Genomic DNA, 16,806 nt, shown 5'->3' on the forward strand with positions numbered 1-16,806 from the left:
CTTGTGCTCTCTAAAATAAATAAGTCAAACTTAAAAAAAAAAGAAAGAAAAAGAAAAAATCTAACATAAACTCTCTCAGAGAACAGAAAAAGAAGAAACACTCCCCAGTTCATTTTATGAAGTTAGAATAAAAATAACCTTGATACCAAAAGCCAACGAGGCAACTGCAAGAAAAGATATTTATAGGGCAATGTTATTCAATGTGGATGAAAAGGTATTTTTAAAACGTGTTGACAATTTATGGTGCTGGCCAAGAGGCAGTATTCATGTCGTAGACAGTCATTCTCTCTGATTACAATGAAAAACTGGACAAAATATAAACCGCAAGGACTCGAAGACTCTGAAAAGTAAATGGCAAGCAGATTGAGACGAAGTCAAAACTTGGAAGAATGATCAATATGGCAGAATGAATAGACTATATTCTGGGTCATAAAAGTAACCCTAACAATGTTAAAGAATTGAAATCAAATCAAGTAAGTTTTCTGATAACAGAATTAAGTCAGAAATCAACAAACATTTCTGGAACATTGCCAAGTATGTGGAAATTAATGTACTTTTAAATGATGTGTGGGTCAAGGACAACTAGAAAATATTTTGAACTGAACATATCAATTTATCAAAATTTGTGCCAAGAGGAAAATTTATAGCAGTTATTATATCAGAAAAGTATCAAGTCAATCATCTAAGTACCTACTTAGAGAAGAGCAGAAGACACCCAAGTCAAGCAGAAGAGTAAATAGAAGAGACTAAATTAATAAAATTTAAAATAGAAAAATTGAAAAGTCAATGAAATTCAAAGTTGGTTCTTTGGGGAAAAAAAATAAAATTAATAAAGCTCTACGCAGACTGACCAAGAAAAAGGGAGAAACACCAATCACAAATACCAGGAATAAAGAAAAGAAGCACCATTCCAAACCCCACAGACATTAGGTTAAGAAAGGATACTACAAAGACAACCTTTGTTTAGAAATCCTACAAATTAAATAGATCAACCCCTTGAAAGACAAATTACTGAAGAAAACCAGAATATGTCACCTCAAAATACACCTCTTTTACATAAAAATTATTTTGAGCGGATGGCAATTAAGCCCCAGCAAACACAGGAAAAGCTTTGTCCTCCCTCCTTTATGCCTGAAGGCAGGATGTAAATTCTTTTATTGGAAAAAGACTTTCCAGCCCAGAGGTGGCACCAGAGGAATCTGCAACCAAACTTTACTCCATTAGTTTCCTCATTTTATATTTTAATCTTCCCAGTTTGTTGCCCTTGGAAACCTAAAACTGCTTTCCTTCTTCCTGTCATTTCTCTACATCTTGCCCTTTGCTGAAGATGTTACATAAGCAGGCTATTCTAAACCACCATTCCGAGTTACTTTTCACTGAGGCATCCCCTGTGTGATGTGCCCTCCACACAGGTTAGTTGGTTTTCGCTTATTAATCTTTTTCTTACAGAGCCCTAGCTGAAAACAAAAGATGGGTCAGGTAAAATTTTGCCTCCCATACACCAGCACACTCAAGAAGAAATAGATAGCTCGCATACTCCTGTATCTATCCAAGAAACTGAAAGGGTCCAGCCGCTTGGGAAAACAATTTGGCAGTTTCTTATAAAGTCAAACATACACTGACAATGTGGGCCAGCAATCCTATTCCTAAGTATGTACTCAAATGAAACCCTACGTTCAAAAGCCAGTTTGTAAACATACATAGCAAATTCATTTATAATGCACTAATAAATGAAAAGATTCCATTCCCCCAAACGCAAACAGATAAACCATGCTATATCCATACGATAAAATACTAAGTATAAATAAAAAGGAATGAACTGTTGATACAGACCACATGGGTAAATCTCAACTGCATTATGTTAGTGACATTCTGAAAAAGGCAACACTAGAGGGATGTGGATCAGTGGCTGCCAAGGGCTAAAGGGGGAGAAGCTACTACAAAGGGGCAGCGTAAGGCAATTTTTAGAGTGATGGACGGTTACGGATCTTCACCGTGATAGTGGATACATGACTATTTGTCAACATCACAGAGCTGGACATCAAAAAGAATGAAGTGTACTGTATGCAGGTTTACAAAGTCTACAGATGTATCTGCAAACTAAAGCCAGCAATATATTAAAAGGATAAGTTTTGTTTTATTCCAGGAATGCTTGATTTTTACATGAAAAAAAAAACACCTTAACACATCATCAGATTAAAGGAGAAAAAAAATAATCATCTCAGGTGCATAAAGTATCTGATAACATTCAAAACCCATTTCATTTTCAAAAAATAAGCAAATTAGGAATGCAAGGGAACTTCTTTATTCTGATAAAGGAGATCTACCACAAACAAAAAATATTCTCGATGGGAAACACTGAAAGCTTTCTCTGAAATTGGAAAGACAACAAAGATGACCACTGTCAGCATTTCAGATCAATATTTTACTGTAGGTCCTAGTCAGTGCAATAAGGAAAATAAGAGAAAGCAAAAGAATAAGGCAAGAGAGAAAAAACTTATTTACAGATGATTTGGTTAACTATGTTGAAATTTCCAAAAGAATCTACATAAGTAATGAGAAAGTTGGCTAGGCATACACCAAACAACTAAAAATTAAATTTTAACCAATTGAATAATTTATAATAGCACTAAAAATGCAATGAACCTAGTAATCAACCTATGAAATGTGTAGGACCTTAATAGAGAAAATTATATTTCAGAATGTTCCAAAGACATAAGAAATGGGAAGACAAATGAAGCTCATGGTTTCCATCGATTGGAAAATTCGATACTATAAAGTTCTCCCCAGAATGAGCTATTGATTAAATCCCCATGGAAATCCCAACAACTTTTGTGAAAAATATAAATCTTAGAATTGACTTACCAGTTAAGTGCAAAAGGCCAAGAACAGCCAAGATCAAGGGAGATGGACACACATATTTTCCTATTAATGAATTAGATGGCCAGCAAAATAAATATGTAGCATCACAGAACAATAGTAGGCATATATAAGTATCCCCCCAATTTGCTTTAAAATAAACGGAGTTTTTTAATACATTGAAAGCTGATTTTTAAATGGATGCAAACCCATAGAAACCTTCATCAAAACGCCTGCATATCAAAGCCTTGGTCTGCTGATAGATTGGAGTTCTGACCAGCAGTTTGCAAAACCATTCCTATACGTTTTGTGCTGCCGCTGACGTACCAGCTGCCCAGGGCTCGCTCTGGGCCAAAAGCAACCACAGTGGCTGAGCCCAACTAGGACACATTTGCCATTTATGATCACCATTGTAATGGTGTTGACCCTACTCATAAATCACACAGAAAAATAGAAGTGTTTATGTGGCCTTCTACCAAAAAAAATAATCATTCCAGAGTATTTGCATTTATTATTAAGACTACACCAGGAGAAAGAAAAAAAAAAAACTTTTTTTTTTTTTACCTTAGAAAACATTTTCAGAAAAAAACAAACAAAACAAAAAACCTTCCTGAAGTTTTCTACTTAATGAATCTAGCATATTGGTGCACCCGGCTGGCTCAGTCAGTAGAGCGTGCAACTCTTCATCTCTGGGTTACTTGAGCCCCACGATGGGTGTAGAGATTACTTAAAAATAAAATCATTAAAAAAGTTTCTTTTTAATAAATAAATCTAGTGTATTGTGAGGAGCAACATATTCATCTGGACACCTTATGAAAATGGCCTTAAGGGAACATTAGGTCCAAGGTCACATCTAACTTTTACAACTGGGCTAATGCTCCATCACAGTGCTGGAAGACTCAGAGGCCGGAGATTTCAAGGTTCAGTCCGCATCTGAAATCCAGAAAAACAAAAAGCAAAATGTACAGGGGCACCTGGGTGGCTCAGTCCGTTGAGTGTCAGACTCTTGATTTCCCATGATCTCAGGGTCGTGGGATCAAGCCCTACATTGGTCTCTGTGTGCAGGGCTCAGTCAAGTCGGCTTGGGTTCCTCTCTCTCCCTCTACCCCCACTCACTTGCACTCTCTCTCAAATAAGTAAATAAAATCTTAAAAAAAAAAAAAAAGCACAATGTACAGGCCAAATGATTGCAGCTTTCTTCTCCTGCATCCTAGATCTTGTTTGTTCACAATAGTCGCAAATTACTTTTTAGGTTCGCCAGTGCCCCTTAGCAAGGGGAGAAAACATAGGGAGTTAAAAAATGTTTTTGAATGTCCAAAGTTTCAATAATTCTGTACCATTTGATCAATTATGAAATAGTAACCTTAGAGATTTTTAAATAACCTTCTCAAATAAGAATGAAGATAACTAAACATGAGCTCAAATTTCCCTCATTAAGTGGGAAAAGTTTTTACACATATTTTCATGATTGTTATATAAAAAAGGTAAAGGGAGTTGAAGTATTTTTTAATATTTTAGAGAGAGCATGCACGTGCACACAGACACACACACACACACACACACACACACACGAGTGGGGGTGAGGCGGCAGAGGGAGAAAGAAAGAATCTCAAGCAGACTCCCTGCGGAGCACAGAGCCCCCCAACTCAGGGCTCAATCCACTACCCAGAGATCATGACCTGAGCCAAAACCAAGAGTTGGATGCCTAACCTACTGAGCCACCCAGACACCCCGGGAGTTAAATTTTTTTTTAAAGATTTTATTTATTTGAGAGAGAGACAGAGTGAGAACACGAGCGGGGTGAGGGGCAGAGGGAGAAGCAGACTCCCAGCTGAGCAGGGAGTCCGACACGGGGCTCGATCCCAGGACTCCAAGACCATGACCTGAGCTGAAGGCCGACGCTCAACTGACTGAGCCACCTAGGCTCCTGGGAGTTAAAATTTTTGAAAGCACAGTTATGTGCAAGAGGCAGCAGTTACCACCTGCATCCGTATTCCCCCCCTGCACTTTAAGACGTGGTCTCGGGGTCATCTGACCTGGAAGGAACCACTATTAACTGGAGCAGTCACAAAATCTAAACTCTAGTTGTCAAGAAAAGTCACAATAAGGTAAAATCCCAGAAGCAGTACGGGCAGAAACGAAAAGGTCACACACTTGCTGTGTGGTGGAGCAAGGAATCAGGACCAAGCGTTCCCAAAAGAATTCATAACAATTACAAAAGTCAAGTAGCTTTGGGGGTGGTTAAAAAAGTTGACCAGAAAGAAGAAACTAGAAAATAATCAAGTTCAGTGGAAAAACTCATTTGCAGGTTTACGGTCAACCTCAGAGCATTTTCATCACACCCCCAGGGTAAGGATTTTGCAGCAGCTGTGGGCAGAAGGTGTACCCCAGGGTCACAAAAGGAGAAAGGAAGTGGACGTACAAAGCCCCAGCAGAATCAGACAACCTACACCAGCTGAGGTCAGTGAGGGTGAGCTGGGTGTACACACCTCGGACCCTCGACCCACTTCAAAGCCTTTGTACCTAAAGCATTTAGCGTTTAGGAGGTGTTCAAATGACAGGTGTTTAAAAAATCTTTACTGTGGCAAAATATTTAACAAGATTTACAATTTTAACCATTTTTATGTGTACTTTTTTAAAAGATTTTATCCACTTATTTGAGAGAGCGAGAGAGCACAAGCAGGGGGAGCAGCAGAGGGAGAAGGAGAAGCAGGCTCCCCGCTGAGCAGGGAGCCCGATATGGGACTCAATCCCAGGACCCTGGGATCATGACCTGAGCAGACCCTTAACTGACTGAGCCACCCAGGAGCCCCATGTGTAAAATTTGGTGGCATTATGGACACTCACATTGTTGTACAATTATCAGTACTATCCTTCTCCAGAACTTGTTTAATCTTAAGCTAAAATCCTATACCCATCCATTAAACAACTCCCCCTTTTCCGTAGCTGCTGGCAAGCTCTATTCTACTTTGTCTCTGTGGATTTGACTACTATAGGTAAGTAGTGAACTCAATCTCTAGGCCTGAGCTGGAGGAACTCCAGCCACAGGGGTCACATCAGCAAACCAAACTTTGCTGTGTCTGTAAATGCTCCGACTTGACCCGGAACACCGTATATCCAGTCAGCCAATCCCCAAATGCTGAGCCAACTCTGGGCTCTACTTAGCTCCTCCTAACTTGATCTTTCTAAATTGGGTCACGTATGCACGCCCAGACCATCAAATTTCCTGTCTCTGCATTGCTCTGCTAAAGCTCTGTATCATTCCTTCTTGCCCCATATCCCTCAGGAAGAGTGTTCATTGCTAGTGAGACACTATATTCCCCCATCCACGGCTTGTTTTCTTTTACATAAAGGACAAGCAACACTAATTTATTTTTGTCCTCTGACAGTAGAATCACACAGTATTTGTCATTCTGTGATTGGCTTATTCCACCTAGCATACGGTCTTCCAGATTCATCCCTGTTACAGCCTGTGTCAGAAGCCTTGCCTTTTTAAGGCTGAGTGGTGTTCCATTGTATGTATAGACCATGTTTTGTTTGCTTATCTGTTCATCTGTTAATGGACACTGGGGTTGTTTTCACCTTCTGGCTATTATAAATAATGCAAATGGCAAATTTTTTTTAACTATAGATTTGTTTATACCAAATATACACATTAAGCAATCAAAATAGTTTGCCCCAGGCCCACAAAGGTTGTCTTCTTAGAATATCTTCTTCATGACCCTATGTGAGGGAAATACAGATAACCCCTACTTTCTATCGATAAAAATCCTATTTAAAACCTCTCATTACCTTTTCACACCCAGAGGAAAAAAATAGTTCGACTACGAGGAAAGAAACAAACTGCTAATCACAGTCATTACAAACTGTGAAGTTAATACAGAGCAATCTAAAATTTGAAAATGCCAACCACTTACAAATTATAGGAAAGTATCTGTGCTTCAGTGGAAAAATTATGCATGGTTCACCTCATCCACTTTTGGGTTTTCCAGTCTAGCCTTGCGCAGCCTAGGTCACAATAGGTTGAAGAGAACCAGTGGCAACAGAGGATTCTGGTCTGTGCATATGCAAATGAATCCGTCCCCTAGAGGGGCAATTCTTCCCCCCCCCCCCCCCCCCCGTGGCAAAGCTGCTTTTGTATCATTTTCAAGTTCAATATTCTTGGATGGATTCCTGGTAGAACTGGATCTACCAGTCTTTCCCAACCTTTCCCAGGGTTTTGCCAACCACTTCCAGCCTGCCTGGCTCCCTCTCTCCAAACCTCCCTCAGATGGGATGCAAGTTCATCGCCAGAAATTTTCTAATTTCCCCTCCATGCCTCACCCAACCCAGGGATTCATACACCACACTTCTGATTATAACCACCCTCTTCCCCTCTCCTTCAGGCAATCAAATCTTCAGGAAGTAAAAGTAAGCCACAAAGAGACCCAGGCCTCAGATCACAGACCTTCCATTGGAGCAATATGCCCCCAAATTAGTTCCTGAAGCAGGGAATGGAGGGTGGGTGGAATCTTAGTTATTACGTGGCCTTTCAAACTCAACCATACTTACATATTTCATTTCTCTTCTGAGTATTTAATTTTTCTTAGGGAGAATTTAAATTTTTCTCCTTGGGGAAAAATCATATGGTAAAAACAAAACAAAGACACCGCCTTGGGTCAACATTTCTTTATCCATAGCACTATAGGGTTCCCCGAATCGTGAAATTTTTAATCCTGCCCACATTTTTAGGTCTTCCATTTACTTTTTTTTAATGTTTTATTTATTTATTCATGAGAGTCAGAGAGAGAGAGAGAGAGAGAGGCAGAGGCAGAGGGAGAAGCAGGCTCCCCGCCTAGCAGGGAGCCCGATGCGGAACTCGATCCCAGGACCCTGGGATCATGACCTGAGCCGAAGGCAGATGCTTAACCATCTGAGCCACCCAGACGCCCCTCCATTTACTTTTTCAACCAATACTTGAGGCCCTAAGCGCTGGTGACACAGTGAACAGACAGATGTGGTTTTTGTACTCCTGGGGTTTACCACCCAGCTGAGGCAAAGGATGGGGTGTGGGAATATAAGAGATTATGGAGTTGTTGTTTTTTTAAGTCTAAAAAGATGCACAATGGAGCTTTGGAAAATGAAAAATGTCATGTAAGTTTAAATTGTTACATCACAAAAGAACGAGGACTGTTACATATCCTGTGTTGGGGGGAACACTGACCATAAAAGGAAGTTGTTTTCCTGGGGGAAAAGAGCAGTGTCCCACACTGTAAGGGGTATGTAGGAACTTTCAAACTACTAGCTCTAATGGTAATTTAAGTGTTGTTAGCATTATCACATTTTTGTAAATTGGTTCACTTTTATCTAAAAGGAACTCAAAGTAAACAGAGGCCCTTTGGAAGCAGTGGTGGTAGGGACCACCACCAGAGGGAAAGCTTTGGCAGAAACAGCTGGGACAAACCAGCCTGACTCCTGCTAGCCAGCCTGACTCATTACTCCTGTGTCATCAAGTTACCATCCCACAGCTGATTAGTGAGTGAAATGCATCAGGTGCCAAGCCTTTGGGCAGTGGGCCTCACACAAACACGCCCTCCTTTTGGTAGGTGGTTAAAGGGCTCAGGTTTAGGGGGTCATGTAGAATGAGGGACAATCAAAATGGGGACACACAATCAGAGAAGGATGGAGACGCACAAGTTTATCCTTAAAGTTATTTGTTGGGTACTTGTTAATTATCACCAGTTCCAAATAGCAAGAGGACAGAAGTCACATCTTTTTCTTAAAAAGCTTCATCATTTTATACCCTTGTGAATAACGAAAAAATTTTTATAATTGGGCTCGTTGGCAATAGATTTGTATTTCCATGACTTATTATACTGAAGTTTTGTTGTCTCTTGCAAGGTTTGAAAATTCTGAATGCATACTCTTAACACCGGTTGGCACGGAAGCTAAGCACTATGTATTAAATAAGTTTTAGCTAGCAGCTCAAGTGATTAACCAGGATATTTCTCGGGTCAGAACTTTTACCAAATAATTTTTTTAATTAAATTTCAAACCCACCAGGCTACATTATAAACAAAAGAAACTAATTTTAAAAAGTTAGAAGTCTCCAATGTTTTCAGGAAAGTGATAGCTTTTTCCTTTTCCCTGAAGTTTTAAGATCTCAAAAAAGTAAAGATGTCGGCAATGCTAATAAAGAAGAAAAAAACAGAAGGAATGGAGGTATAACCACCCCCAAGCTAAGAGAAGGAAGGTGGTAGAAAGTTCTATATATGCTTCATTCCCCACTGGAAAAGCATAAGGTTACAGTTTGTGGTGCTGCTGTTAGTCCTTAAATAGGACACAAACAAGGTTTTGCTTATGAGCAAACAATAAGGATTGGCTACCTCCAGGAGCCTGGATTGTGTTGCCCTTAATGGGAACGGTCTGCAGTAGCTGCCTGGAGCACAGAAGCAAGGTGAGGCCATGTGTTCTTTCTTGATCCCACCTTAGATCCATCAAACAGTTAAAAAAAAAAAAAAAAGTCAGGACAAGCATGCCAGGCAACCATTCCTTAACTCTTATCAATGATTACAATTAGGATATTTTTGTCCAAAACAAAGCATTTTGTTTTGATAAATAAAATTTGATGGGTCTATACATGGATAACATGGATCCTACATAAGATTTCTTACCCACTATTGTAGAATGGTTGCCTTTGGTTACATACCCTTTTATCACTCTATGGGGAGAACCCACTCTATGTAAGGTAGTAGGAGGGACGCAGGCAAACAACGTGGAATAAATAGAAATAAGGACTTAGTCCCAACTCTGAAGGAGATTCTAAACATGGTGTGCAAATGAGGAATATTTAATAATAATTAGCTTGTTCAGAGAAATTAGGGTTTTTCAATTGCTGAACAGTGAAAATCCATTTTGATCACATACTCGTTGGGGAGGCTGTAGAAGTTGTTCTCACAAATATTACCATTGGAAGTGAGGATTAGCCAAACCCAACACTGCCCTCGGGCCATTCCACATCTAGGCATTTATCTGCAAATATGCTTGCACAAAATGCAGAATGTCCAACATACAAGGTAAGTTAATGCAACTTGGTTTATAATTGTTTGTAATAATAGCCGTACTGCGTCCTATGGCCTTTGTAACCAATTCCCATAAACACAGCAGCTTAAACAACACAAATTCATTATCTTACAGTTCTGGAGGTAAGACGTCTTGGCTGAGGTCTTGGCTGAGCTAAAATCAAAGGCTTGTTCTTTCCAGAGGTTCTAGGGGAGAGTACATTTCTGAGCCTCTTCCAGCTTCTAAAATCTTCCCACATTCTTTGATTCCAACGTTCTAACACTCCAAATTCTGCTCACATCCCCTTCCAGACTGATGCTCCTGCCTCCCTCTTAAAAAAAAGGACTCTTGTGATTGATTACACAGGAGCCACCTGGATAATACAGACTACTCTGCCCTTTCCATGACCCTTACCTTAATCACAGCTGCAAAGTCCCTTTGCCATGGACGGCGACACACTCACAGGTGTAGGGGATTAGGGTATCAGACATCTTATACTCACCCTATCACAGTAGCAAGAGCTTGAAAACTGCCTCTCAGTTGTGGACGGGTTAAATAAGTTACAGCAAATTTCTATCGTGGAATATTATACAGTTGTTTAAAATATGAGAAAGCTCATGTAATAAAAAGAAAGCAAAATATAACGTTAGGTGAAAAAAGCAAAATACAGAACAGAGATAGGAATGTAGTATATATAACGTCCTTGTATATATAATATTTCAACTATCCCTGAAATGATCAGAAGCAAAGAAGGTGCTTGCCTGTAAGGCAGGAACTGAACGGCAGTATTACAAGAATGAGACTTTTCACCACATACTGTTATAATTTTTTATTTTTGAAATCTGTGACTATATTACTTATCCCAAACCACAAAATAATAAAGTCTAGAAAGAGGAAAAAGCAGCGCAAAGGAAGTTATAGTAGGGGGAGATCCATGTGGCTTGGGGTCAGAAAGGCCAGGTTTCACAGCAACAGGTACAAAGCGGTGTCTGATTCCAAGGCTGCATAACAAATGACCTCAACACTTAGTGGCTTCAAACAACAAGTACCCAACAATTGTCTCACAGCTTTTGAGGGTCAGGAATCTGGGAATGGCTTAGCTGGGTGGGTCAGAGTTTCTTTAGAGGTTGCAGTCAGGTTGACAGCTGAGGCTGGTGTCATCTCAAGGCTGGGCTGAGGCTGGAGAATCTGCCTACAAGCTGGTACTTGGCCTCTGTCCCTATGTGGGACATTCCATAGGGTGCTTGAGTGTGTCCATGACATGGCAATTGATGAGTAATCCGGGAAAGAGAAAAGGAGAGAGGGAACGAGGGAGGAAGGGAGACAGAGAGAGATTGAAGACCAGTCCAAGGCAGAAGCCCCAGTCTTTTATAATGTAATCTTGGAAGTGACATGTCACTTCTACCATATGTCACTGGTCACACAGACCAACCTTGGTACAACGAGGCAGGATACAGGTGAGGACACCAGGAGGCAGAGGGCTCCTGGGCAGCCATCTTGGAAGGAGGCTACCATAGAAAGTAGAGAGCAGTGGAGGGCAGGGCTCTGGCGAGTAAACATGAGGGAGGAAATAAAAACGTGAATGACTATAGTGAATGTGGAAGACAAGAAGGAAATAGGCCTAAGTAGAATCATAAATATATCCTGGGAAGCACTGAAAATAAAAATATGGAGAGTAGGGTTTGCCTCAATTACCAAGCCCCTGATTCACTATTCTTGCCATGCTCACATCTGTGTTCTAGTCCTAAGCAGAAAAATATTCTCTCTTATCACACTGGAAGATTCTTTCATACATGTTAGCTTCTCTCTTCTGCTAGGAGGAGATGTTCGAAGACATGTTCATACCCCTGCCACCCTCTACCAGTAAAAGGAAGCATGACGCTGTGGCTTGAGCAATACAAACTGACCGGCTCCTGCAGCACCAGTCCTGACAGCCTTGAGAAACTATTCTTCTTCTTAACAGATTGCCCAACTCTTAATTACAGTTCATTTCAGAACATTTGTCTCTTCTTTTTCAATGGCAGCAGTGAAAGAACAGACATCAGGTGCCTCCTGATAAGATGTAATGAAAGAGAGCAGCATCTGTGTAATATTACACTCCGTGTAAAAATATTTGACTTACAACATCAGGAGGCAACAATCAGACAAATCCAGCATGGAACCTTCTATAAGACAACTGGCCTGGCCACTTTGGAAATATCAGTGTCACAAAAGAAAAAAAAAATATGGAGACTATTCTACATTAAAGGAGGCTGAAGGACTATGACAACTCAATGCCATGTTTAATCCTGAAGAGGGTCCCAAGCATTTAAAATGAAAGAAAAAACCATAAAGGACATCATTAAGACAACTGGGAAAATATGACTAGGGACTATGTATTAGATAATATTACTATATCAATGTTAAATGTTGGGGTGTATTAGTAGTATTGTGGTTACAGAAGAAAACGTCCTGGTTCTTAGAGGAGAAAGATGCTGAAGTATTTAGGACCATGGTGTCATGGTGTGTCACTTTCAAATGGCTCAGCAAAAAATGTGCTTATGTACATTTGTGAATGTGTGTGAGTGTGGGCAGGGGAGAGAAAGGCAGAAACCAAGTGTGGCAAATTGTGAACAATCACATCTATGTGAAGGGTATGGAGGTATTCATTGTATGACCTTGAACTACTCTACAGCTCTGAAAATTTTCAAAATAAAAAGTACATATATCTATGTTTCTGCATATACTTCTGTTCTATGTACATATGTATACATATATACAAAAGAGAGCATAAACTTAAGAGAAGTTGAGTATTTATGTAACTATAGTGCCCAAGGGGACTAAGTCCAATCTTGAACAGAGCCGTTATTCTTTTAAAGATCGGAAAAGCCCACCTCACAGTTCCCAGTGGGGACAGACTAACCCAAAAAAACCTTGTCATTCTAAGGAGCTGAGCCACAGAAGGCAGGATGTAGATCTTTCCATTTCTTATCCCACTGGAACAGGTGATGGACAATCTTCTGTGAAGGAGAAAGGATCCAAATGTTCAAAGTGCAACGTTCATTTGAGTCATGCAGTTACTGAACTCAGCCATTCTTAACTGCATTCCTGAAGTAAACTGGGAAGTTTTGTTCTGAACTTTGTCATATTTGGTCTTCAGTGGTGAAAGAGGCAGAGGGGGCTTGTGATGCAGGCCGCAGAGCATCGCTCAGAGGACGCTGGGACGTAATGGACGTTTCCCAGGCTGCAGGCTGCGAGGCCACGGTTTGGATTCCTCTACCAGCCCCTTTCTCAGAATTTTATAGTACACTGAACCACAGTTATTCTCCCTTTGCAGACTACCAAGTGAGAGTTCTGTAGATACTTCATGTCTCTTAGAGCTCCTTATGCTGGCTAGACCGTCCATATTAACCTCTATAAAAGATCTCTTAAAGAGGAGCCTGGGTGGCTCAGTTGGTTAAGCATCTGACTCTTGATTTTGGCTCGGGTCATGACCTCAGGGTCCTGAGATCATCAGGCTCTGTGCTCAGCATGAAGTCTGCTTAAGATCCCCTCCCTCCCCTTCCCTTTGCCCCTCCCCCACCCCTCCCCCCATTCCTGCACCTGTGTGTGCTCGCTCTCAATAAATAGATAAATAAAAATTAAAAGTGATCTTTAAAAGGGAGCCCGCTTCTCCCTCTCCCTGTGCCACTTCCCCAGCTTGTGCGTGCTCTCTCTCAAAAAAAAAGATTTCTTAAAGATCGGTTTGTGATCGTCTTACCCTGGAGGACAAGAAAGCAGGTTCAGGCACACGGGATCTCCTACAGAGCACTGCCATGATTATTTTTCTCTGAGAAATGGGAAGAAGGGAGTCCCACGAATAAATCCAGGTGTAGCTATTGAGCACGCTTAGGTTTGGAATGCTCCAAATAAAAGAATAGGAAGTGACTTTACATTGATCAACAAGACCTGGCTGCAATAATACTTTGATTTTCAGCAGTACTCGGCTCTGTTACCTTAAGCAAGATAAAGTGGTTGGGTCATAAAAGGTAGGTCCCTGCTTCTCTGAATGGATCTTACAGCTAACTCAATGAAAAGTCAGTCCCTTCTTGTCACAGCTTTGAAGGAGATGAATCAATGAGGAACAGCCTTCCCTCTAACAAGCCAGAGAGACAAGGAGAAGAACCTCTGGACACAGTATGGAACTGTTGTAATTTTACACGATCATCTTGTTTGGCAAAGGTCTGACATTTCCCCCAATCTTTTCAGCTTTCCCTGCACATGAGCTGTCGCGGACATGCCTCCCCTACATCCTTCTACCATGGATGAGCAGTGTCATGGCGCTGGGGATCAAAATGCAATATAAGTCCTACTGAAAGGGAGGGACAGGGCCCCTGGGTGGCTCAGTCAGTTAAGCATCGGACTCTTGATTTCGACTCAGGTCATGATCTCAGAGTCGTGGGACTGAGCCTTGCACTGGGCTCCACGCTCAGCATGGAGTCCACTTGAGACTCTCTCTCCCTCTGCCCCTCCCCACCCTGCCCCCACCCCCAACAGGTGCACTCTCTCAAAAAAAAAAAAGAGAGAGAGCGAAAAGGGAGGGGCACTAGTAAAGGCCCCAAGTTTTCAGCTAAGATCCCTGAAATAACTACATCCTAAGACGAAAAGCAAACTGAAAATAGACCACCACCCTCAGCTAAATTAAGATGATTTGTTTGTACCTAACTGCCAACCAAAAGTAAATAAAATCCTCTGTGGATAATATCTACCAAAACCTCTATGATTTTTTTTTTTAAAAAACCTCTGATTTTCACAAAGAATGTCAAGCATTCAATAAAAAATTACCAGGAATGCAAGGATATGTGACCAAATGACCAAAAAACAGAAAAGAGAGACAAATCTATAAGTGATTCAGGTGTTGGAATAATCAGAAATGAACTTTAAAGTAACTGGCAATATTATGGGACTCAGGCTTTGAAATAACTAATAGTCGTCTGTCTCTTGATCTGGGTGCTAGTTAGGGGTGTGTTTACTTTGAGATAATTCACCAACCTGTATATTTAATACTGTGTATGTTCTTGGGCATATGTCATATTTTAATATAACTTTACAAAAAAAACTTGTGGAATGCATTTATATCTGGGCTTAGAAGGAAATTCATAGTCTTAAATGCACATATTTGAAAAAGGAGGCAGAAAAACAACTATGTTATTATCTAAAAGACTTTTTTTAAAAGATTTTATTTATTTGAGAGAGAGAGCGTACAAGAGCAGGGGGGAGGGGCAGAGGGAGAGCGACAAGCTGACTCCCTGCTGAGTAGGGAACCTGACACGGGGTCTCTATCCCAGGACCCTGGGATTATGATCCAAGCAGAAAGCAGATGCTTAACCGACAGCCACCCAGGCACCCCCTCAAAGACTTTCTTTTAAAAAAGAACAGAAAACTTAAAAGATGGAAACAATGAAGATAAAAGCAGAAATCAATGAAATAGCAAACAAATGCATAATGGAGAAAATCCAAAAATCCAAAAACTGGTTCTTTGAATGGTACCATGGACAAGTGCTGCAGTGCCTAGCCTGCAACAATTCTCACCTCCTGCTATTCACGCCCTTATATAGCCCTCTCTCAGGCTCCCTTGTCGTGAATAAGATTCACGCTGGCCTGTGTTATTAAGGCAAATGACAGTGTATGACATCCAAGGCCAGATTATAAAAGATGCTGAAGCTTCTACCTTCCTTTCTCTGAGATCATTCACTCTACCGACTACCAAATTATAAGGACACTCAAGCAACCCTATAGAGAAATTAATGTGCTAAGTTACTGAACTGTCCTGCTAACATCCAGTACTAACCTGCCACCATTTTGAGCGCACCATCTTGAAATCAGATCCTCCAGCCTCAGTCAAGCCTTTAAGTGACTGAAGCCATGGCCAACATGTTGACTACAATCCAAAACAAAAGCACTCAGCTAAAGTATTCCTGAAATCTTGACCCACAGAAACTATATGAAGCAACATATTTGTTTTCTATTGCTGCATAACAAATTACCACAAATGAACGTTTTAAGAAAACACATACTGTATCACTCACAGTGGTTTTGCTTTTTCTAATGAAACCCTAATTGATACAAATATTAATACAGAATCAGATCCAAAGAACAGAACCTTTAGGATGACTTTTCTGAATTGGTACTGAATTGTTTCTCCAATCTGATTAAAGACATTACTGACCCCCAGTGGTAAAGGGGACACTGCTACTCCGTTGCTTACAGTGGCAAAAACTTACTTAAAATATAAACTAGAGTAATGTATGGTGATTAACAATAAAAAATTTTAAAAAAATAAAATAAAATAAACTAGATACCTATCATCAAATCCTATACAAGGCAAGTAAAAGTAAGTAGTATAATACGGTTAGTTGGTTTCTTCCAAGTGCTCTAGAGAGCTTCAGGAAAGAAAACAATGATGAGCTCATGGCTTCCCACCCCCACCCCCAGCTTTACTGAGATATAATTGACAAATAACATTGTGTAGATTTAAGGTGTACAACCTGATGATTTGATACACTTATGTATTGCAAAATGATTACAATAGGTTGCTTAACACCTCTGTCAGTTCACATAATTAACTTTTCTTACGTGTATGGAGAGAACATGTAAGATCTATTCTCTTAGCAACTTTCAAATATACGATACAGTATTGTTAACTGTAGTCACCATGAACATTAGATCCCCAGAACTTACTCATCTTCTAACTCGAAGTTTGTATTCTCTGACGTTTCCCCCAACTCCCAGCCCCTGGCAGCCACCATTCCACTTACTGTTTCTAGAAAGCTCTACTTGTTTAGATTCCACGTATAAGGGAGATCATAATCATACAGGGTTTGTCTTTCTCTCTTTGGCTTATTTCACTTAGTATAATGTCCTCAAGTGTACATCCATGTTGCCACA

At 40.4% G+C, this 16,806-nt stretch overlaps 1 protein-coding gene across 3 annotated transcripts in view; it reads right to left on the reverse strand.

The window, feature by feature from the left end:
* FANK1 (fibronectin type III and ankyrin repeat domains 1) overlaps positions 1-16,806 on the reverse strand; it is a 99,063-nt gene that overhangs the window by 73,989 nt on the left and 8,268 nt on the right. The window contains exon 1 of one of the 3 annotated variants that reach the window (XM_025880048.2): positions 6,777-6,837. The exons of the other annotated variants lie outside the window; for them this stretch is intronic. The gene's annotated coding sequence lies outside the window, so the exon portion shown is untranslated. Of the gene's footprint in view, positions 1-6,776; positions 6,838-16,806 lie in introns of those variants that run through there. 3 annotated transcript variants of the gene reach the window in all.

Source organism: Callorhinus ursinus, unplaced genomic scaffold, assembly GCF_003265705.2.
Source record: "Callorhinus ursinus isolate GAN/ISIS: 27379988/994484 unplaced genomic scaffold, GSC_fseal_2.0 scaffold58, whole genome shotgun sequence".
Lineage (NCBI taxonomy): Eukaryota > Metazoa > Chordata > Mammalia > Carnivora > Otariidae > Callorhinus > Callorhinus ursinus.